The sequence below is a fragment of the Hyaena hyaena genome, unplaced genomic scaffold (assembly GCF_003009895.1).
Source record: "Hyaena hyaena isolate Hyena2069 unplaced genomic scaffold, ASM300989v1 scaffold_127, whole genome shotgun sequence".
Lineage (NCBI taxonomy): Eukaryota > Metazoa > Chordata > Mammalia > Carnivora > Hyaenidae > Hyaena > Hyaena hyaena.
Window position 1 is genome coordinate 2,790,055 of NW_024080758.1, and position 21,337 is coordinate 2,811,391.

Consider the following 21,337-nt stretch of genomic DNA (forward strand, 5'->3'; position numbering starts at 1 on the left):
ATCCTGGTGCACACACATACACACACACACACACACATACACACTCACACTCACACATTCATTCTATGAACCAAATTCTTTTTTTTAATGTTTTATTTATTTTTGAGAGAGATGGCATGAGCAGGGGAGGGTCAGAGAGAAAGGGAGACACAGAATCTGAAACAGGCTCCTGCCTGAGCTGTCAGCACAGAGCCTGACGCAGGGATTGAACCCACTAACCATGAGATCATGACCTGAGCTGAAGCTGGACGCTCAACCGACTGAGCCACCCAGGTGCCCCTATGAACCAAATTCTATGTCATATGGTTCAGGTTTTAGGTCCAAAACCTGACATTTGTGTTCTCGGATTAAAAGTTCCCCTGCAGCAATCATGCCAAAACACAAAGAGAACACTGCAGAGAGTTGTTTTATATACATGTTTAAATTTCACATTTGTCCTTAAGTTTCCTGAATTAGAAGTTTTTTGTTGTAGCAGAAAAGAAATGAAGGCATTAGAGACACTAGGGAAAATCGCCGACACACCATCACCTTTAAGGGCGAAGCTGAATGGCCATAAGAAAACGCACAGCCCATTGTGAACAGTGATTCGACCCTAGAGCAGGAGCGATCCACTTCCCAGCACCCCCTCACCCTAACTACTCACTTCTACAAAGAACTTGATCTGTGTGCAAGTAGGTATAACTGGCTTCTAGCCTACGCTAAAGAATGCTTTCAATTTCAACAAATATTAATTTTAAAACATTTCTTACAAAAGGGAACTCAGTTTCTAAACACAAACATAAGGCAGTTTCTGCAAAGGCCATCTGCATCTCTTCTATAATTTCTCTATTTAAGGCATAAGTAAGAGTGCTCAGGACACAGAAATCTGACACACAGAGTTTATTAATTAGAGAGGCTAAAGGTAAGTTTTCAAAAGAGAGCTTACTGTATTTATTTTATTAAGGTCTGTGCATAGAAGGAAAGGAAGGAGGGAGAGCTGGCAGATACGAAAACCAAAAGCAGAGGCTTCTGTATAAAATAACCCCCACCCCCACCCCCACCCCCAGCACTATTCATTCTCTGACTTTAGAAGCAGGGGAAGTATTTCAGCCAGGGTATATCATTCTCCTCCATGGCAACTGATGTTTTATTAAACATGGAATTATTTTTTTTGAGAGTCTTCTCATAAACCTCAAGAGATTTAAAATTGTACCTCCTGATCCCTCCTATCTGCACGGCAGACACTGAAACGCCTTCCGTGATTCGACCCAGGTCTTTCCCAATATCCTGCTCCCACCTTTGGTCACTCGCTTACCATCTTCCCTGGGCCTGAGAACAGGCGGTCTACAGTCCACACACCAGCTGCGGAAGGAGGTGGACTCAGGTGTGAAGAGACAGCACTTCGCAAAGGACAAAAGTCACAAATCCCCGAATTCGCAGAAGTGTTCCAGAAGGTTCACAACAGTAAGGACGGTTATGGTACCTTCAGCCTTTAAAATCAATGACTAGGGGCACCTGGGAGGCTCAGTCGGTTAAGCAACCGACTCTCGGTCTTGGCTCAGGTAATGATCTCATGCTTCATGGGATTCAGCCCTACATCAGGGTCTGAGCTGACATCGAGGAGCCTGCTTGGGATTCTCTCTCTCTCTCTCTCTCTCTCTGCCCTTTCCCTGCTCACTCTCTCATGCTCTCTCAAAATAAATAAACAAAAATAAAATCAATCAATAAAACCATTAGTGCAATATATTTTCCCTTTGTTGAGAAGGAGCAGAAAGCTGCCCTGTTTCACCCGTGGAGACTGTGAGCAGGTGTGCTCAGGGCCTGTCACTGTGTGTACCACCAGCCTCATGGAATCTGATCTCATGGAGGTTCCTGAGGTTTCTGTCATAGGCTATTCCACTGGCAAACCTAATGGACCCCTGGCTGAAGACAGCAAGTGAGGATGTTGGAAAACAAGTTAAGGAAGGACATAAAAATGAGAATTTTATAAATGTGACTCAAGGCACTCCATTATAATGACTTTTATCTGGTAGAAATTCTTACAAACCACCTTAAGATGTCTCCAGTATTTAGAAAATGCTAGAAGGAGAATAATCTTATTCTAGTAGTCATATAATCTTATTTTTAGCAGATGGCATGAAAACTACTGAAGTCTCCTGTGTGTTATTTGAAATGTGTTCGCACCTAGCCATTAAAATTTAATAACCTAGGTAGTTTTTTTAATGTTTATTTTAGAGAAACAAAGAGGTACAGAGAGATAGAGCATGAGCTGGGGAGGGGCAGAGAGAGAGGAAGACACAGTATCTGAAACAGGCTCCAGGCTCTGAGCTGTCAGCACAGAGCCTGACGAGGGGCTCAAACTCACGAACCCCAGATCATGACCTGAGCTGAAGTCGGAAGCTTAACCAACTGAGCCACCCAGGCGCCCCAATAACCCAGCTAGTTTTTTATAGATTATGAGGTTGGTAAACATCAGGCTACAAAAGCACGATGCTAAGACCCAAACCAAAAATATTCACTTACACTTTTAAAAAGCATTATAAACGATGCTTTTTTGAACAAAACTAATTTAAAACAAATTAAACCACATATGCCTCTTGTTAAATGGAAAAGTAAAAATTTGTCCTTATATTATGTGAATATTAATCAAGGTTTTGAAAATGTACTTTAGGACACAAGCCAAGTGGAAAACGAAATGATCTAACTTGAGAGCACTCCTTTACCACGTCCCGTGTCACAATATGCCTGCACATGCGTCCCAGACCCTCTACATTCAAGTACTCTCTGTTCCCACAACTGTGATGGTGTCGGTCATGTTTCCAGCTGTGCTCACAAACGGTGCACACCAGACACACAAAATACTCAACAAAGTATTGCAACTGACTTGCAAAGGGTAAAATGAACACCAGGGCCAATGTCAGAAGCAAGGGCATAGCACTCATACAACTGCGCTTCCCACTTTAAATCCTTCCCAAGGTCAACTACCAAATGTCAGCATGTGAGGATTCACAAAATGAAGCCCTTTTAGACAACATGTCTGTCTTCTGAAACCCACCCCTACTTTCCTATTCCGAAGGGCTTTCCTCATGGCAGAACCCATTATACCTTAAACAACTGCCCCAGATAACAGAAAGCAAAACAGGAAGGATATGCACAAGTTTGCCCATTTTCTTTGTGCTTCCCCTCAGGATATTCCTGGCACTGCATGTCCTTAGAACTCAGCGATGTAAACAGCACTTGCAATAGAGGTCTGTCAAGTATGTATCAAAGTATAAAACACTCTTAACATGGTTTCCATTGTTTAATTTTCCTCCCACATCCCGAGGCTCAGAAATACTGATATTCTTAAATAATTTATTACAGGATATTGTTATAGTTTCCATAGCTCTGCCATAAGCGTCCTTTCTGTTAAACATTTCATCCAGGCGTGCTCCTGTCCAGGAAGTTTATTACCACAACGAACCCAACTTTCCCCCACAGATAACACTTAGATTCTTTTGTTTAGCTTGAGTCTCTGAAAACGTTCTCTTCTGTGATAATCTAGTTTCATTATTCTCTTTCCGTGCAATTAGAACAAAAACCTACCCCCAGGCAGGCCAGCACTCTCCACGATAATTTTTGTTAGTTCAGGGCTAAAATCCTACACAAAGTACGCGAGGTGTGTCACCTGACGAAGGCAGAACTGGACACGGCAGACGGCAGCTCAAATCATGTGTTTTCCCATCAAGCTAATGGAGGAAAGAAAACTAGAGGAAACGTGTTCCGTGTGGAAGATAAAACTGAATACAAACCAACTGCTTCGTGTAATCCTCAGTGAAAGATAAACTCCGTCGTGAGCTGAGGTTACACGATGCAGAAATTAAGGCAAATGTTCTCTCCAGGAGCAGTTCTGCTGGGCAAGGGTTTGTCACACTGGTCACCCCTGACATCTCAGGGAGTGAAGCCCCAAAATCATGAAGCCCCAGAAGCATGTACCTCACATCACGGCATGACAAGAGCGCATGACTCATGGATGAGCCGCACGGGCACGAAGGTGTCTGGGGGGCTAGCAGCCAGGGCTGTTTCTGGCAGGCAGTGGCAGGAGACAAGGGGGCACCTCAGTGGGTCAATCCTTCTGGGGAGGCCCACGGACACCCAGTCCCTGACAATGGACACAAGGGCAGGACACGGGTCGGATGATGGCCACAACTCTGTGCAAGGCAGAGTCTACAAGAAATTAGCCTCTGAGGTCAGCCGGTCCCACTTGTGATCTCGCAGGGTGACTCCTCTGTTTTCAGGAGCACAGAAGGAAGCAGAACAGGAAACGAGGCTTAGTTCCCACCCCAGCCCCCATTTCTCTAGAGGTAGCTCGTAATCAGTGACCCCCCCACCCCCACTTCCTTCCAGCCACTCGTCCAGACAGCCAGATTTCTAGTTGATCGTCAGCCTCTTCAGGCACCATGATGAATACACCATGATGATGGCACTCTCCCCGGCCTCTGTCCGGAATGGATTCCTGAGCCGGCCGCTAGAGAAAATGCCACCATGCTGCCCTCGCACCACTTCAGTGGTGACCTGCGGAGATTCCTAACGGAGGTCCCCTCCCTCTATTCAGCGTTCATCGGAACACAGAGAGGAGGGAATCTGGAAGGGCAGATTAAATACATCTTTTCTTTTTTAATATCCACTGCAGAAAGTAAAGTTTAATAAACTCCTTTTTGAGTGAGTATGTATGTTTGTTTTTTTATGTTTGCTTATTTTTGAGAGAGAGAGCGCAAGCGGGGTAGGGGCAGAGAGAGAGGGAGGCAGGGGATCCAAAGCAGGCTCTGCACTGACAGCAGCGATCCCCATGCGGGGCTCGAACTTGTGAGCTGAAGTTGGACACTTAACCGACTGAGCCAGCCAGGCGCCCCGGCAAACACTTCTTAACTAGTTTGTGGGGCTCCCGATTAAGAGCAAAATAAATGCATGGGTTTTTTTTTTTTTTAATTTTTTTAAATGTTTTATTTATTTCTAGGAGAGAGAGAGAGAGAGCGTGAGCAGGGGAGGGTCAGAGAGAGAGGGAGTCACAGACTGAAACAGGCTCCAGGCTCTGAGCCGGCAGTCAGCACAGAGCCCGACGCGGGGCTCAAACCCACGAACCGCGAAATCATGACCTAAGTGAAAGTCGGACGCTTAACCGACTAAGCCACCCAGGCGCCCCTAAATGCATGGGTTTTTAAAAAGACAGACAGGCCCCGGCCTAGGTGGAGGCTGACCGCTGAGTCGGGATCTGGTCTTGACCTAAGCTTCTCAGCTTCATCCTTTCTCTCGCCTGCTGGTGCCGTCCCCTGCATTTCACTCTTCCCACCTCGTGTCTCTGCAGGCCAGGCCCCTGTGCCTCGATGTCCCCCCCTTCATCTACTGAACCCCCATGACCCTCCGAGGCCCAGCTCAAAGCTGTCCTCTTGGGGGAGGCCTTCTGACTCGCTGGGGGTAGGGGGCTCTCTGGCTTGTGCCCCCCTGGCTTGCCCACCCATCTACTCCCACGTCCTGTTTGTCAGCCATTTCTTTACATGTGAGTTCTCAGAAGAGAGAAATTCTATTTCATTACTTCCCCTGCCGCCTCGACTCACTCTGGCCTGACACGCTGAGTGTGCTCAAAAAATCTCTGCTCAGGGGCGCCTGGGTGGCTCAGTCAGTTGGGTGGCGAACTTCGGCTTGGGACATGATCTCACGGCTCGTGAGTTCGAGCCCCGCGTTGGGCTCTGTGCTGGCAGTTTGGAGCCTGGGGCCTGCTTCAGATTCTGTATCTTCCTCTCTCTGCCCCTCCCCAGCTTGCACTCTGTCTCTCTCAAAAATAAACATTAGGGGACACCTGGGTGGCTCAGTCAGTTAAGCGTCTGACTTTGGCTCAGGTCACGATCTCACGGTTTGTGGGTTTGAGCCCCGCAACGGGCTCTGTGCTGACAGTTCAGAGCCTGGAGCCTGTTTCAGATTCTGTGTCTCCCTCTCTCTGACCCTCCCCTGCTCATGCTGTCTCTCTTTCTCTCATAGAAATAAAACATTAAAAAAATAAAATATAAATATATATATATATATATATGCTCAGTAAATGGCTGCGGACAGAGTACATTCAATACCAATGAGTTTCTTAGCCTTTGTGACTCCTATATCGCATTGTTAATAAACCAAGGCAATCGCTATTTTGCAGCAGAAGGAGAAATCTCTTCTTCTCTCTTTCCCTCCTTCTTCTCTCTCCCCCCTCCGTATAATCAGCACTCACTCAATGACCCACACAGACTGGGCTCTGGGGCTACGGAAGGTGTCAGTAGGAACCCTGCCCTCAGTGACCCTGACGCCACCCAAGGGACAAAGGTGCGAGGCAATAACTCCTGTGCAAACTGCACCCGAGCCCAGCACATGGGTCAGCAGCTCAGCTGGGACACGTCAGGGAAGGCTCCCTGAAGGGACGCCAGAGGGGGCACCCGTGATCTGGAAACACAAGGGTAACCCACACTTCTTACTCCTTGTGTGACACGGTGGGGAAATAGCAACCTAATTATATATTCTGAAAAATGTTTTCCCTACATCAAAGAAAGTTGGCATAAACGTGATACCCATATGGATTACACTCTGGCTTCCAAAAGCTGAAGGTGGTGACATCTGAGAATAGCAGACGTTACAAGAGAAAACAGCGGGAAGTAAAAGGAGTGGAGACACGGGGCTTTGCCACAACATGTGGGGAAAAACTGCCTGCCGCACCCTTTGGTTTAAGAAAACATTACGAACATCTAAAATGTGTCCTGTCCTGGGGCACCTGGGTCGGCTGCGCGTCCGACTTCGGCTCACATCGTGATCTCACAATTCGGGAGTTCGAGCCCTACGTTGGGCCCCGTGCTGACAGCTCAGAGCCTGGAGCTGCTTCGGATTTTGTGTCTCCTCCCTCTCTGCCTCTCTCCCACCTGTACTCTGTCTCTGTCTCTCAAAACTAAACATTAAAAAACAAAACGTGTCCTGTTCTTGCTCCACGTCACTGGAAGCAGAGGAGGGACAAGGCAGAGTGGTGCCTCAAAGCCACGATGTAATCCTGCGAAGAGCCAAAGAGCAGGAACAGGGAAGGCAGGGTGCACCTGAAGGGGCGCCATCCGGACTGGGTGTCGGGGGTGCGGGGACCCGCCGGCCCTCAGAGCTCTCCTCCACCACCCGCTGCGGCCACTAAAAAGCACACCACTGAGCCCACCGTTTCCAGCAAGGCGAAGGCCTCCCTGAGGGCACCCGTCCCCACGCAGCCCCCCACGCGCTCCATCTTGAGGCCCTCGGGTTCGAGGTGTCTCGGGGTCTCCAGCCCCCTCACAAGGCAGCTCCGAGAGCAGTGTCTTCACTTTAAGGATGAGGGAGGAAGGCTGAGGGAAACCAATACACTATTCATGCTAAGGGTGCATCATCCGCAGAAGTCAGCTTGTCCACATAACCGTCCCAGCGAGCACTCCGCCCTGAAGGAACTGCACACAAGCCAGGCCGGGAGAAGGGGGTGAGTCCCCGCAAGGTCTGGGACAGGGCTGTCCCCCCGTGCTCAGAAACAGAGGCTTATTCATTCGTTATGGGCTGTTCAGGCGGCAGGCACAGCCTAGACACCAGGAAGGAAGGAGAAGAGATCACACCTTTCACCAGTTCGCCTTGTGAAACAAGTAAAAACGTCACGTCTTTCTCTAATTCAGAAAAATTTTAGCCTTTCTCGGCCACGACTGTTTTCCTGATGATTGGCCATATTTCTCTGTAAGCCACTCTGTCGAGAGATGAGCTGGGCAGGGCTCTAGACCGTCAGATGGAGCCAGAAGCGCAGGGCTCTGCGGCTCGCCCGCACCCTGGGGGGCACGCTGGCCGCCCGCGCCCCGATCGTCCACACGGACGGACTGGGGGTGACCCAAGGCCAGCGGCGAGGCATGCGGGGAAACACATGGCCTCTGCACTGTCCACTCTCCCACTGTCTGAGCGCAGCCGGCCACCATCACCGAATTCATGCCACAATGAAAGGAAGAGAGAGACAATGAAACCCCAACACTGTGTCATGTGAATGTCACGGGATTTACAGGCATTCACTCACGGAGCAATCAGAGACAGAACTGAAAAGAATCCCTCCTTTCTGCTCCGGCCCTCCTCCCATCCCCCCCACCCAAATTGTTTTCTCTCGTTGTTCACGAAATGCCTTTTGCAATCCCACCTGATCACATCTGAAGACCTCAGGGCGCTAGTGTTTTCATGTGGGTGGCAATGTGCTAAGCTACGCGTGTGTCTGCACTTCTTCTACGTTACAGGCCGGTTCACTTTGACCGGAAAGAACCTGAAGTAAAGACCCAGAATTTACCAGAAAGCTACAAAGCAGAAAAGCTGGGAGAACGCAGTGAGATCACAATGACACTGGCCCTGGAAGGGTGCCTGGCACACAGGACGCTCAGTAAATAGCAGCAAGAGCATCCTTATTACCAAAGTCCGTCGCCTGTAACACACACTCCGTAGGCAGAGGCACCATATTATTGTGTTCCACTAAGAAAAAGATTTAGCAAATGATGCCAGGCTGTCGGCTGTGAACTGGATTCCAACCCCAGGAATACAAAACGGTGAAAAATGGCCACCTTGGCATTCATGAGACCCAGTATCACTGTGTCTACGTCCATGTTCTCGCAGAACTCAAGCTGTGCTCTACATGGCTGACGGCTGAGCACAGGACACTGGTGTCACCACAGCCACATCAGAGCCCAAGTTCCTGACCAGCCCTCTGTCTCTCCGAGCTCCTCCCGCTAAACAGACTGGGCTGCTCTCCTCCTCTCTCAGCACCACCCACGCTCACTCACCACCACTTCCAGTCCTTACCTCTCACCATCCTCAACCGTAAGTCACCAAAATCCAAAGCCACAACACAACCTTGGTCTAAAGTTACGTTGCCAAAGCAAAGCCAACGGTCTTGCCACGTTTGGCGGCACTCGGGAGGGGGCTTAATGCACGTGTGTTCCCAGCATCTTCTTTTGATACCAAGTTAAGCAGTGCTGTTTCCCTTGGAATGGAATTTAAATTAGTTACTTTAAAGCCCAAGTTCACATTTCTTTTTCCACCTCCCACACGGCTCTCTCTAATTATCCAAGTGAAAGCACTTAGCAGGATAGTTTGGGTAGAGAGGTAGCAGATGGATTTCAAAGCCAATGACAAACCATACAGACAGGTACTGAATGTTCTGGAATCTGAGTGGGCTGTTTTTCACAGAGAGCACTGGCCTTGGGGATGATTTAACATACAAGAGAACAGAAGAAAGATGTGTAAAGACATACACAGAAACTACACAGGAACCAAACAGACATAGGACACAGGTTTTCTGCATCACACGTATTACCCTCAATGCCAAGACGGGGGGGGGGGGGCGTCCCCCTAAAACACCAGCCAGGGCCCTTGGCAGTCAAGAGCCCAGCGCATTCCTTGACTAGATGAAGATCTGAAAGTGAACTGTTCACTCAGTGATCATTTTTCCATGATGCAAAAACACTCTTCAGATGGGTTTTTTTGTTTTTGTTTTTGTTTTGTTTTGTTTTGAGAGCGAGCAAGCATGAGAAGGAGACAGGGACCGAGGGCCTCAGAGGAAGAGAGACAATTTTAAGCAGGCTACATGCCCAACACAGAGCCTAACATGGGGCTTGATAATGACCTGAGCTGAAATCAAGCGTCAGATGCTCAACTGGCTAAGCCACCAAGATGCTCCTCTTCAGATCTTTTAAAAACTACTTTTAGTGACTATAGGAAAATCCTACCTACCTATGTTGGTCTGGTCATGAAAACTCCCCACTTCCTCTGCACTGTCCTCTGTGAAGACTGCTCTCAGTACTGCCTTCACGAGGAAAACCCACGGGAACTGCCTGATTCGTGAGACTCAACAGGGAACCTACTGCTCAAGGTCGCAAATAAAAGAGACAAGTTTTCCTTTTCTTGGGTTGTACGCAGCTCTAATTAGTTACTTTAAATAAAAAAAAAATAGAACTCCAAGTGATTCTTTCCCTCCAGCCTTATTTTGTTCCCCTGCATCTATATGTAAAACAGAACATCTTTGCTAAAGGAATCAGGGGTTGATAATTACAGCAAGCATAACTGAATTTGCGTATGTGAAGTTGCCAACTCTGAAATTCAGAGACAATGAAAAGCCTGACAGTCCAAACAAGAATTAATCTTTTTCTGGAAAAGTTTTAGTAAGTTACCAATGGTGGGAAAAGAAACCAGAGCATTATCTTTGAAGAGCAAGCCTAAAAGACATGAGGCACATTTTTCCTCCATTTCCCAATCACCTTGAGAAGTGGAGAAAAAAATGAAACCGAAGGAAACAAGGCACAATAAGAAAAGGATTAAGAGAACAGTGAGTTGACAACAAAAAAGTTACCAAGACTCCCAGGAATGAGAATTAATGATGGTCAGTATGTATTTGGACTGTCATGAAGCAAAAGAGATCGACAGGAATTGACAAGACACAATGATAACACGTGGCTGCCTCGGGACCAAGATCAGCCCAAGAAGTCAGAAAGCTGATTTTCCCAAGCTAATGAATGAAGCTGAAGAGATAAACGGGGAGGGAACGGGCGATGGCTACAGTTCTAACCAAACTATTGAGGGGACTGTGATCTTAGCTTCTGAGACGCTCCCGTTAGTGACTGAGGCAAGGTACACTCCTTGCTCCTAGCTCAGCTAGCATCTGGGCAAGAGATACATGAAAGTGGACCCGTGCCAACAGTACGTTTTGTAGGAGAGTGTAAACACTCGGGGTCTTAACTAAGCTCAAGGGGACACAGCACTGGCTACGCACTGCAGCAGAGAACTGTAAAAACACTTCCTCAAATGATGAGCCTCAACTCCCCAAATGTCCTCAACGGCATATAGAGTGTCCTGTCCCAAGAAGAGCCTTTGAACACCTCTCACCACCCTTCCTTATTCAGGGGTCAGTGCACACCGAGATGCTGTCTCAAGGTGAAGGTACAAAAAGTATCTTTAGTTTTCATAAGGCACTAGATTCCCAAACAGAAAGGTAGTCATCGGATGGGACAGGTAGCAATTAGAGGCTGAGCAGGAGGTTCTAAGAATCTAAAACAAAGGAACTTCATAGGCATGTAATCACCAAATCCCCAAAACATCCCAAAAAGTGATAAAAATAAATACCTTTGGGTAAAAAGTGTTGTTATTTCCCCAAAGAGGAATTCAAGAGAGTTAGACCTCTCTGGTCATGATATAAACTATTCTCAGTGTGTTCAGGAGAAAGAAACAAGGCAAAATGACAAGTAAATTTCAGTTTATTCACCACATTGGGAATTTACTCACTACATCGTCGGCACATCGATAGATTGGACTCCAATGATGCGAAATCTTTAAATTAACTAACAGTGTTTTTCAGAATGTTACTCTGAAGAGAATAAGCAAAAACAGCAAATCTCAAGATAGCTAGCTTACGTGTAGGGTTCGAAGCCAAGGAATGAATGGCAGCTGACACTTTCAAAGCACATTCTGCGATTAGCCTTTTGCCTGTTCTTCAACCATAGTATTATGTATCACACACGAAGCCCAGAAGCTTAACACCAATTAAGATTAAAATGTGTTTAGTCGGGGCACCTGGGTGGCTCAGTCAGCTAAGCGTCTGACTTTGGCTCAGGTCATGATCTCCTGGTATGTGGGTTCGAGCCCTGCATGGGGCTCTGTGCTGACAGCTCACAGCTGCTTCAGATTCTGTGTCTCCCTTTCTCTCTCTCTGCCCTTCCACCTCCTACCCCATCTCAAGAAAAAACATTGTACAAAAATGTTTAAAAAAGATTAAAATGTGTTTAGCAAATTGTGCCTTAAAAGCACAATAGAACTTCAGAAAGATGTTCAATAATGATTTTTTTTTTTGAAATAAAAAAAGCACTTTCTGTTTAACTTTTTTTGGGCATGATTATCTTTTGTACCTTGAATAATTAGAAATAAAATAGCTAATGAATGTGATACTTTTATGTGAAAAGAGACTGACGGGTGTATAACAGGCACCTTTACATGTTAACTCACTGCTGTGATTAAAGCACAGATAAGCAGTCAGTGTCCTGGGGGGATTAATGGTATAAATTAGGAGAAACATATTTCTCTCTCTTTCATCTCCCCATCACCTGCCCTAAGTATAATATTTGTACTGGTCAAATACTGCTCATCTTTACCAGACAAGAGCTTTAAAAAATGGAGGCTAAAATCCAGTTGGAAAGTCCTTACCTGGGGCACCTGGGTGGCTTAGTCGGTTAAATGTACAACTCTTGACTTCTGCTCAGGTCACGATCTCATGGTTCAAGGGATCATGCCCCACATTGGGCTCCTCGCTGACAGTACAGAGCCTGCTTGGGATTCCCTCTCCCCCTCTCTCAAAATAAATAATAAAAATAAACATTAAAAAAAAAACTTCCTTTCCTAAATTGCTTGCTATGTGGCAATTATGTAAATCAAGGACACAGATAGACATGAGGCAGGCACGGGAGTCAGAAAGGTCAAGAAAAGAGGATGATCATTCCGGGCTTATCTGCCCATCAGGTCATGGTTCTATGTCACTCTCTCACATTCCATCCTTTCTATTCATTTCCATCACCACCACCTGTCTTAGACCTTCATGATTTTCTTGCTTGCAACTTTCCAAGGTAGGCTCTCTGCCTGCCCACCCGAGTCTTTTGTCAATCCACTCTTTAAACGGCCACCAGAGGGGCACCTGGGTGGCTCAGTTGGTTAAGCATCTGACTTCGGCTCGGCTCATGATCTCACAGTTCGTGGATTCGAGCCCCGCATCAGGCTCTGTGCTGACTGCTCAGAGCCTGGATTCTGATTCCAATTCTGTGTCTCCCTCTCTCTGCCTCTCCCCCACTCACCTGTCTCCCTCTCTCTCAAAAATAAACATTAAAAAAATTTTTTTAAACTGCCACCAAAAAGGAGAAATGTGAGATCTACTCTGTGGCTGTGGCATAAAGACAAAATTCTTCAGCAGGACATCAAAGGTCCTCTACAGTCTGCCCTCGCCATACCTTTCATCGTGCCCAGTGCTCACTGAGTGTTCCATTACACGGTCTTCTTTGCCATTCCTCAGCCATGCCCTATACTCGCTCCGCTTCATATCTCTGCCCATATATTTCCTATTGAGAAAATACTGTGAGGGGCGCCTGGGGGACTCAGTTGGTTAAGTGTCTGATTTTGGCTCAGGTCATGATCTCACGGTCCGTGGGTTCGAGCCCCGCGTCGGGCTCTGTGCTGACGGCTCAGAGCCTGGAGCCTGCTTCGGATTCTGTGTCTCCCTCTCTCCCTGCCCCTCCACTGCTTGCGCTGTGTCTCTCAAAAATAAATGAGCATTAAAAAATGTTTTTGAACACTCTGATCACTATGTACGCTGCCCATAATTCTGTTCATCCTTCACAATACAACTGAAATGACACCTCCTTCAGGAAGCTTTCCTATACCCTATTAATTCTACTTCTCTGTACTCTCATGGTACTTTATGCACACATTAACTACAGCATTTACCACATTCTAAGGAACTGAAGCTAACTATGTAAAAGTGAATCTCTACTGCTAAGCTGTAAGCTGCTGAGCGTCACACATCACATCTCATAAGCACTTGATGGCATTTATTTGCTTGCATGTCTTTTCTTCTTCAATAAACCATAAATTCCTGAGGTCATGATCTATCTATACCTCCCTTTAAAAAATATTTTATTTTATTTAAAAAAATTTTTTTAAATGTTTTATTTATTTCTGAAAGAGAGACAGTGTGAGCAGGGGAGGGTCAGAGAGAGAGGGAGACACAGAATCTGAAGCAGGCTCCAGGCTCTGAGCTGTCAGCACAGAGCCTGACGTGGGGCTTGAACCCACGAACCGTGAGGTCATGACCTGAGCCGAAGTCGGACGCTTAACCGACTGAGCCACCCAGGCGCTTCCAAAAATATTTTAAATGGAGGCGCCTGGGTGGCTCAGTGAGTTAAGCGTCTGACTTCGCTCTCCGCACAGAGCCCGCTTCAGAGACTCTGTCCTCCTCCCGCTCTGCCTCTCCCCAGCTCACGCGTTCTTTCTCTCTCTCAAAATAAATACACTTTAAAAATGTTTTAAGTGAAAAATTAAATATATCATTACACAATATAAATATAATGCTTCATACAAATACATTAGACATAAATCTATAAACACAGATATGCTCTGCTTTATGAAATTTCACATTACGCCACTTAGCTTTTACAAACGAGCTACATTAAAATTAGCATCTGTTTTCACTAACCAGAAGAAATCTGAAGAGGATCTTCACTTTCACGGAAAAAGGCAAAAAGCGAAAATAGCGTCCAGTGTTCGTTTCTCAGGGAGTGGTTACACGCCCCCCCACACCCCATCTGGGCCCCCAGCAGAGAGAGGCCTCCCCTAGCCCCCCCCACCCCCCCGGCCCTGAGAACGGTACTCAGCACCTCAGCACCCCAGCACCAGGACGGACTGATTGTGAGCACCTTTCTCTGTGTGATTTTTTTTTCTACATTTATTTTGTGCATCCATTAGCAAGATGTGTCTTAAGGTATCAGAAAAGCCTGAGAGGTTGTTTTTTGGCTCTGGGAATGCTCAAAATGCTTTCCATATAAATTAATGATAATTGCTTCTCTCTTTATGCCATTTCAGATTAGTAAAGATTTCATTAAAAAACACTCTACTTTCAGATAGTGGGGAAAGCCTGTATATTATATTGGTAATACTTATACTGCTTGACAATGTTCCATTTACCTAGTACCCAGTGAATAAACAGCATCACCCACACCTCTGGGTATTGGTAGAACAAGACAATATCCCTTCTGCTCCCGCCCACCTCATTCCTTCCCCGGCTTCCAGAGGTAATCGCTATCTTAATTCTGTGTTTCCGATTCCCTTGTTTTTATGAAGTCTTACCCCATATGCATGTAACCCTAAACAACATATTGTTTAGTTTTGCATGCTTTTGGTTTCTTATAAACGGAATCATACCGCATTTATTATTTTGCAAATTTCTTGTGTTTGTTTTTGCTTTTTGGCTCAACATTATGTTCATAAGATTCACATATGTTGATGCATGTAGCTATAGTTCCTTCCTTTCCACTCCCTAAGAGAGCCTCTTGCAAATGAGCTCTGGGAGGCAGGATGAGAAGAAGGTCCATAGTAACACTGTGCGTTACTGCAAAACGCCGCAAATGACCCAAATGTTCATTATCAGGAGGCTACATAAATAAATCAGGGTATTTTCTACACTTGAAGCTGCTCGTGTGTCTGGCATGCAGTAGGCCCTCTATAAATATTTTTTTGAATAGACAGACTAGAGGAAAAGATATAACTGACTCATCACGGCCCCCTCCTCCGAGCCCAGAACACGCATCAGGACATCGGAGATGTCCATCCGCAAAATGTTGGCCCCTTAGGCTTGCAGGGGACAGACTGGCAGCTAAAGTGGCAACTCAGATCATCTGGGTCGAGACGAGGAAGAGGACAAAATGGCAACTGTGACACGTCTGCCTGCAACAAACTCGACAGACACAGAGGAATTTCTGAGAGTGTTAATTCTGCCGGCTCACGTCTGAGTCCCTATGCGCCACTGTGGCTCCCAGGCAACCCTCTCGCTCCTGCACCCCTCCACTCCCCTGCCCCCTCTGTCTTCTTTGCTCTCCCCTCTGCAGATGAGCCTGCTCTGGTACACCTGGGAAGGATTTAGGGATGGGGCAAGAAATGACTTTCGATCTCCCTTCTCTGCCCACCTATCTCAAGCTCTGACTCAGTCCCGCGATAATTACATTTTGTTAGACGATGATTTGTCTCTCACCCGGTCCCCACCTGAACATTGCATACCCATTTCAAGACAGTCAAGCCACCCTGCTTGTCGCCGTTTTAACATATTTGATGTCAGCTCTACAGCAGAAACAACCCCCTAGAAAAATGATCACCATCCCAGCACGCTATTAGTCTCTTTTGCATTTTACTGAAATAGAAACTAATTCTCAGGATTAGAGAATTCACACTGACGGTGAAGATGCAGGGAAGACAAATTATACCAAACCAAATGAGTATGTGTTTATCTGCAGCGCTGGCCAATTACTTTCAAAAGAACTGGTATAGAACATAATGAAAAGGCATTCAATCCAAAGGTAAAGAAAGAAAAGACTGCCAACGAGAGACAAGTTTTCCACAAAATTGAGTATTATTCACCCAAGTTCATCTCACTTTGACTTGACTTCATCCTTTTATTACGGTCATAATTCAGACCTGAATATCTGGCTCCCAAAAATGAAACAAAGGGAAGAAAGAAGGCAGGCAGGGAAAAAGCCATGATTCTGACGCAGGAGATGTAATAAAAAAAAAGCCTACACATTGTCCTTTCCTTCATATCTGTTTCTATAATTCAATCTTCCTCCTTTCCATTCCCTCCCCCTCCCCGCTCTCCGGCTCGCTTTCTCTTCTGTGTTTCTCTGGCTTCTCTTGGCAAAGACCTTGGGAAAGAATTAAAGAGTGGCCAGTCCTCACTCTTAGATTCAACTTTTCTTTGGGCTTTTCCTTTCAAATGTGAACTGCCATTTCACTGCAAATAACTAAACTCTTTGACACTCTGCATCGTTGCCAGGGTTGCTGGACTTCTGATGGGCGCTTTGGCTAAAGCACGCACTCTGCTTGGATATACTGCCACTATATTTGAGCGGATGCAAAATCCGACTTCAAGCAAAATGCATCTGTTCTATCAGTACAGTCTCTTCCACATACTTCAGGCAAATCTAGTAGCTTCCCTCACCTTCTGTCTATGTCTTCCAAAGATCCTAACTAACTCTGTCAGAGAGCCTGCTTAAAAGCAGGAGACCTGGAAACGCCATGATTTAACCTCTGCTAGTTACTCTCTCTCTCAAGCCTTAGAAAATAATGAGGGGCATCTTTACTTCAAACTTAACTTCATTCCAAAATGTAGAATTGTGTTCTTAGGTAAAAAGGGCAGGATCCTTGCAAGAAAATGCCAGTCTAATGTTAGGGCTTGCAACAGCCAAGGTGGGGACGCTGCATGTAAGTATTACAGAGACTTTAGGAAAAGAAGGGAAACCAACGTTTTTTAATAGCTACAGTGAGCCAGGGACTATATGAGATGCTTTCACACCTACCTGTATCTCTATAAACATTGGGAGGAGTTACTATCACCTTCCTTTTACAGATGAGGAAACTGAGGCTTGGAGGTGCCTACTGGTGCCGTCAGAATGTGAATCCACATTTTTCTGACCCTCATGCTCCAAAGCAGGAAAAGTTAAATCTGAAGCATTGGCAGAGCGCGGAGGGCCACAAAATACCATTCTACTGATACGCCCCACATAATGCAGGCGGCCCGTCAAGTAAGGCCCTTCTCTCTCTGGCCTCTGCTTCCGTGCTCACTTCCTCTCCATCCTTTGCCATGAAGCTCCCTTATTCCAGCCACACAGGACACCATGCGGCCCCCTGAAGTGCTGTGTCGATGAATGGTTCTGTGCCTTTCCTGAGCCGCTTCCCCTTTTCTGAGACGCCCTTCCCCCTTGCTTCATTGATCTACCTCCCACTCTACAATTCAGCTCAAGGGTCGCCTCCTTCAGGGAGCCTTCCTCACCTGTGGTCTGATTTAGATGCCCCTCGCACACACCCCTCCATAGTGCTTATCCCACTGACCACAGCTGCTCATGTATTTGCCGGTTTCTCCCACTAAGCTACAAAGTGACCCTGGAGAGAAGACACCACATTTCCGCCCATTATAACCTTAGCATACGACACAATGCTTGGTCCAGCAAGGAGGAAAACAGGGACCAATGGCCAGAAGCCACAGGGCAGCACGCTGGGATTAAAAGCCAGAGTGGGCTCACGCCAGTGCTTACAAAGGAGCTAGCCAGTCACTGACAGGACGCTAAGGACCTGCTGCAGTAAGCGAAGGGCGGGGCTCCACGAGCTAAAACACCCATTCGGGCGCTGATGGCTGCAGACGGCTCCTGACTGCGGTTTTCTGATGAGTATAAGCCCACATCTTGGAAGCGAGTGTGGCAGGGCAGTGAGGGCACAGGGCGGGAGTCAGGAAACCTGCGACACAGTCCTGACTCGGCTGGGTATGACTTTAAGGGAGATGAGTTTCCCCACTTACGAAACGAAAGGGGAAGAGAGAGATGGGTGGATGTGACCAACTAGATGGTCTCTTACTCTGTGTCTGAGAAACGTTCCCTGCTTTCCCACCGTTCACGGTGTTTCTACATGACACAGCGATGCCTGGAGTCCTCTGCCTGCCCACCCCACACGGACGCTCCTTACGGTCTTGTGGCTCCTCTCTTCAGCAGAAAGGTATAGTATGCCCAGAAAAAATGAGTAAAATCTACCTATTTTATTGACTGCACTGGGCAGGATACTTTTGGAAAAGAAATAATAAAGCAAATGAATGCAGGGAAAATGCGAGTCCAAAGGGAAATGGGTATTGACAGAAAATTTAATCGGCCGCATGTCTAGCAGATACTCAGCGTCTTTCATGTTTGACTACACTTGACGCTGAAAGCCCAAGACACGTAATCATTTGTAATTTTATTGGGAAAGATATTTAGATCCTCCCTGTTGGAAGGTGGAAGTCCACAGGAAGACGTCCGTAACTAATGACTATGATTCACAGGCCTGGTTATTCTGGGCTGTTTGAATTAAAAGAAGAAACTGTGGGGGTACTTGGGTGGCTGAAGAGGCCGACTTCTGCTCCTCAGGTCATGATCTCGCAGTCCATGAGTTCAAGCCCTGTGTCGGGCTCTGTGCTGACAGCTCGGAGCCTGGAGCCTGCCTCGAATTCTGTGTCTCCCTCTTCCTCTGCCCCTCCCCAGCTCACACTCTCTCAAAAATGAATAAATGTCAAAAAAAAAAAAAAAAAAGCAGAAACCTGGAGGAAATGGCAAGAACCTTTTCTCTGCCTGAACATGATCCTGACGTGGGAACCACTGGTAGTGTTGGTGATGGAAGTGAGTAGAAAGACCAGGCAGAAATTAGCCATATCATTTGCTTTAATACTGAATTTATAGAATCATTACATACTTGGATTACTTAACTTTTTCAATTATATTTTACATCTTTCAGGGAGAGAGAAAAAGGGACTTACGTCATATGGTATTCTTACATCTGGAAATTCGTAACTGGTCTTGGGACAGATTTCACATGGATGAGAACGGTCTCCTGTGTGCAATTTAGCCCCTTAAAGTGGCAACATAAAAAAAAAAATCTAACCCCCCTTTCCCCCAAAACTCAACTCAGTGTGTTAAAATTCTATCACAAAGTCCTCGAGGATTCCTGAGGGAAGGCACAGTTAGGTAAGGTTCAAATGTTGGTAGGCAACTGAAAAGGACTGAAGATAATCACAAAATTGGGTTCATTACCTGCGGCTCTGAATTCCCTTCCGGCGCCACACCAGAGCCGTGTCTCTGGTACCCCCCTCCACAGAGCTGTGCACGCCCGTTCTTCTGAAATCGGAACCGACCCTGATTTCCAGAAACCTCATTTCCAAGCAAGCAATTTTCTCAAATTCTCCTCTTCCCCCACGTCAGCTGGCCGGGAGAAGATGCCTGGGTTACGACTTCACGTTTAAGGGAAGGAGCCTTGAGAGAACACACTACCTTGTCAGCATGTTGGATCCCAATTTCCTTGCCACCCTTTCCCCGCAAAGGACCCGCTTACAGAGGACACGGAGTGAGAACCCGGGGCTGCCAAGTGTTCAAGACGGCAGAGGGAGAGAAAACAGACAAGTCACTAATTAGCACTCCAAACTGGACCCTCAAGCACATGAATCGTCCTCCTCTCCTCACTGGAATTTCTGGAAGAGTTTCTGTCAGTAATGGAAAACGTAAACGCTCTCATATAATCCCAATTTTGTTTCCGCTCCAGCTCTGAACACCAGGTATTCAGACGGGAGGTCAAGTGTGGGCCCCGGGAGCCAAGAAGCAAGCGGGGTGTCTGCAGGAGACGCCCCCTGTCTCCTACACCCAGTTTTTATGAGAGACTGGGCTTCTCGTATTTATGAGAACGTCAGCTCCATGACAACAAGGATTTCCGTCCCTTCTGTCCAGTGGCACAGAAGGGCCGGACGCGGTCAGGTGCTGGGTGAGAACTCTCCGGATGAAGCCACAAGAGAAGGGAGGGACTGCGTTTTCTCCAGCCGGGCCCGCTCTGGTTGATCTTCACGGCACGGCTCCGAGGAAGGTACTAGAGCTCCAATCACTGGACAGGCAATGGGCAGCTGGCGGTGGGTCCCTCCTGAGACCTCGTGGTCCACGGCACCTCCCACAGGGGCCAGAAGCTTCCCTCAGCCCCTTTACATCCACTCCCAGCACACGACAAAGGAAAGGGTCGGTGGTTGAGAAAAAATATGCTTAGAAACCACTGACTTCGGGGTGAGATCCAAAGGCCGCAGGTAACAAATCTCACTTCTCGCCGTGGCTAGCACTCCCCTTGGGACTTTAAGCAAGTGGCTTAATTTCTTCCTTTTCACTTCACCATTCACCGTGCAGGGTGACTATATCCAGAATGATCTGAGAATCTGACACTGTCGGAAACGCAATTTTGCTGATGCTGATTCCTGAACCGCAAAGGGCTAGGCAGCCGCCACACTCCTTTGGAAGCCTGATACCTCTGTGACTGAGGACCTTGTGCAGGGCTGTCCACGGGGTTGTGTCATTCCTGAACATTCTTTTTGACTGAATGAGCCATATGGCTTTCGGTTTAGTTGCCAGGCAGCCGGGCCAAGCTCCTATCAACATGTCAACCGGATGAGGTGGGGGGAGAAGAAACAGAACGCCGGACGCCGGCTGTGCTGAGCAGTAAAGAGAAAACAGGGACCCCAGACCATGGGCCAAGGCTTGACCTCAGCAGCTGCAAAACCAATCACCTCTGAGTTTCACTGTGCTTCAAGGAACATCCACAGAGGAAAAATCACAGTAGCCCATAATGTATGATAATGCCTCTCATGGGCTTACTGCTGGTATGATGTTTAAATATATGACAACCCAAAGAGCTACAGTTTCAGATCTTGCCAGAAATTGGGATTTTACTTGAACTATAAAAGAGTCAAGGGAAGTTTATCGGGTAAGACATGAGGTTCTTCTTTATAAACTCTTATAAAACTAGAAACCACTGAGGCACCTGGGTGGCTCAGTCGGCTAAGCATCTGACTTCAGCTCAGGTCATGATCTCATGGTTTGTGAGTTTGAGCCCCACATCGGGCTCTCTTCTGTCAATGAAGAGCCTGGAGCCTGCTTTAGATTCTGTGTCTCCCTCTCTCTCTGCCCCTCCCCTGCTCTCACATGCTCTCTTTCTCTCTCTGAAAAATAAACATTAAAACACACACACACAAAACAGTTTA

At 46.9% G+C, this 21,337-nt stretch overlaps 1 protein-coding gene across 2 annotated transcripts in view; it reads right to left on the reverse strand.

Moving 5' to 3' along the window:
* The window catches only part of SMYD3 (SET and MYND domain containing 3), a 695,636-nt gene that overhangs the window by 161,099 nt on the left and 513,200 nt on the right, over positions 1–21,337 (reverse strand). The window contains exon 1 of one of the 2 annotated variants that reach the window (XM_039237507.1): positions 9,742–9,760. The exons of the other annotated variant lie outside the window; for it this stretch is intronic. The gene's annotated coding sequence lies outside the window, so the exon portion shown is untranslated. Of the gene's footprint in view, positions 1–9,741; positions 9,761–21,337 lie in introns of those variants that run through there. 2 annotated transcript variants of the gene reach the window in all.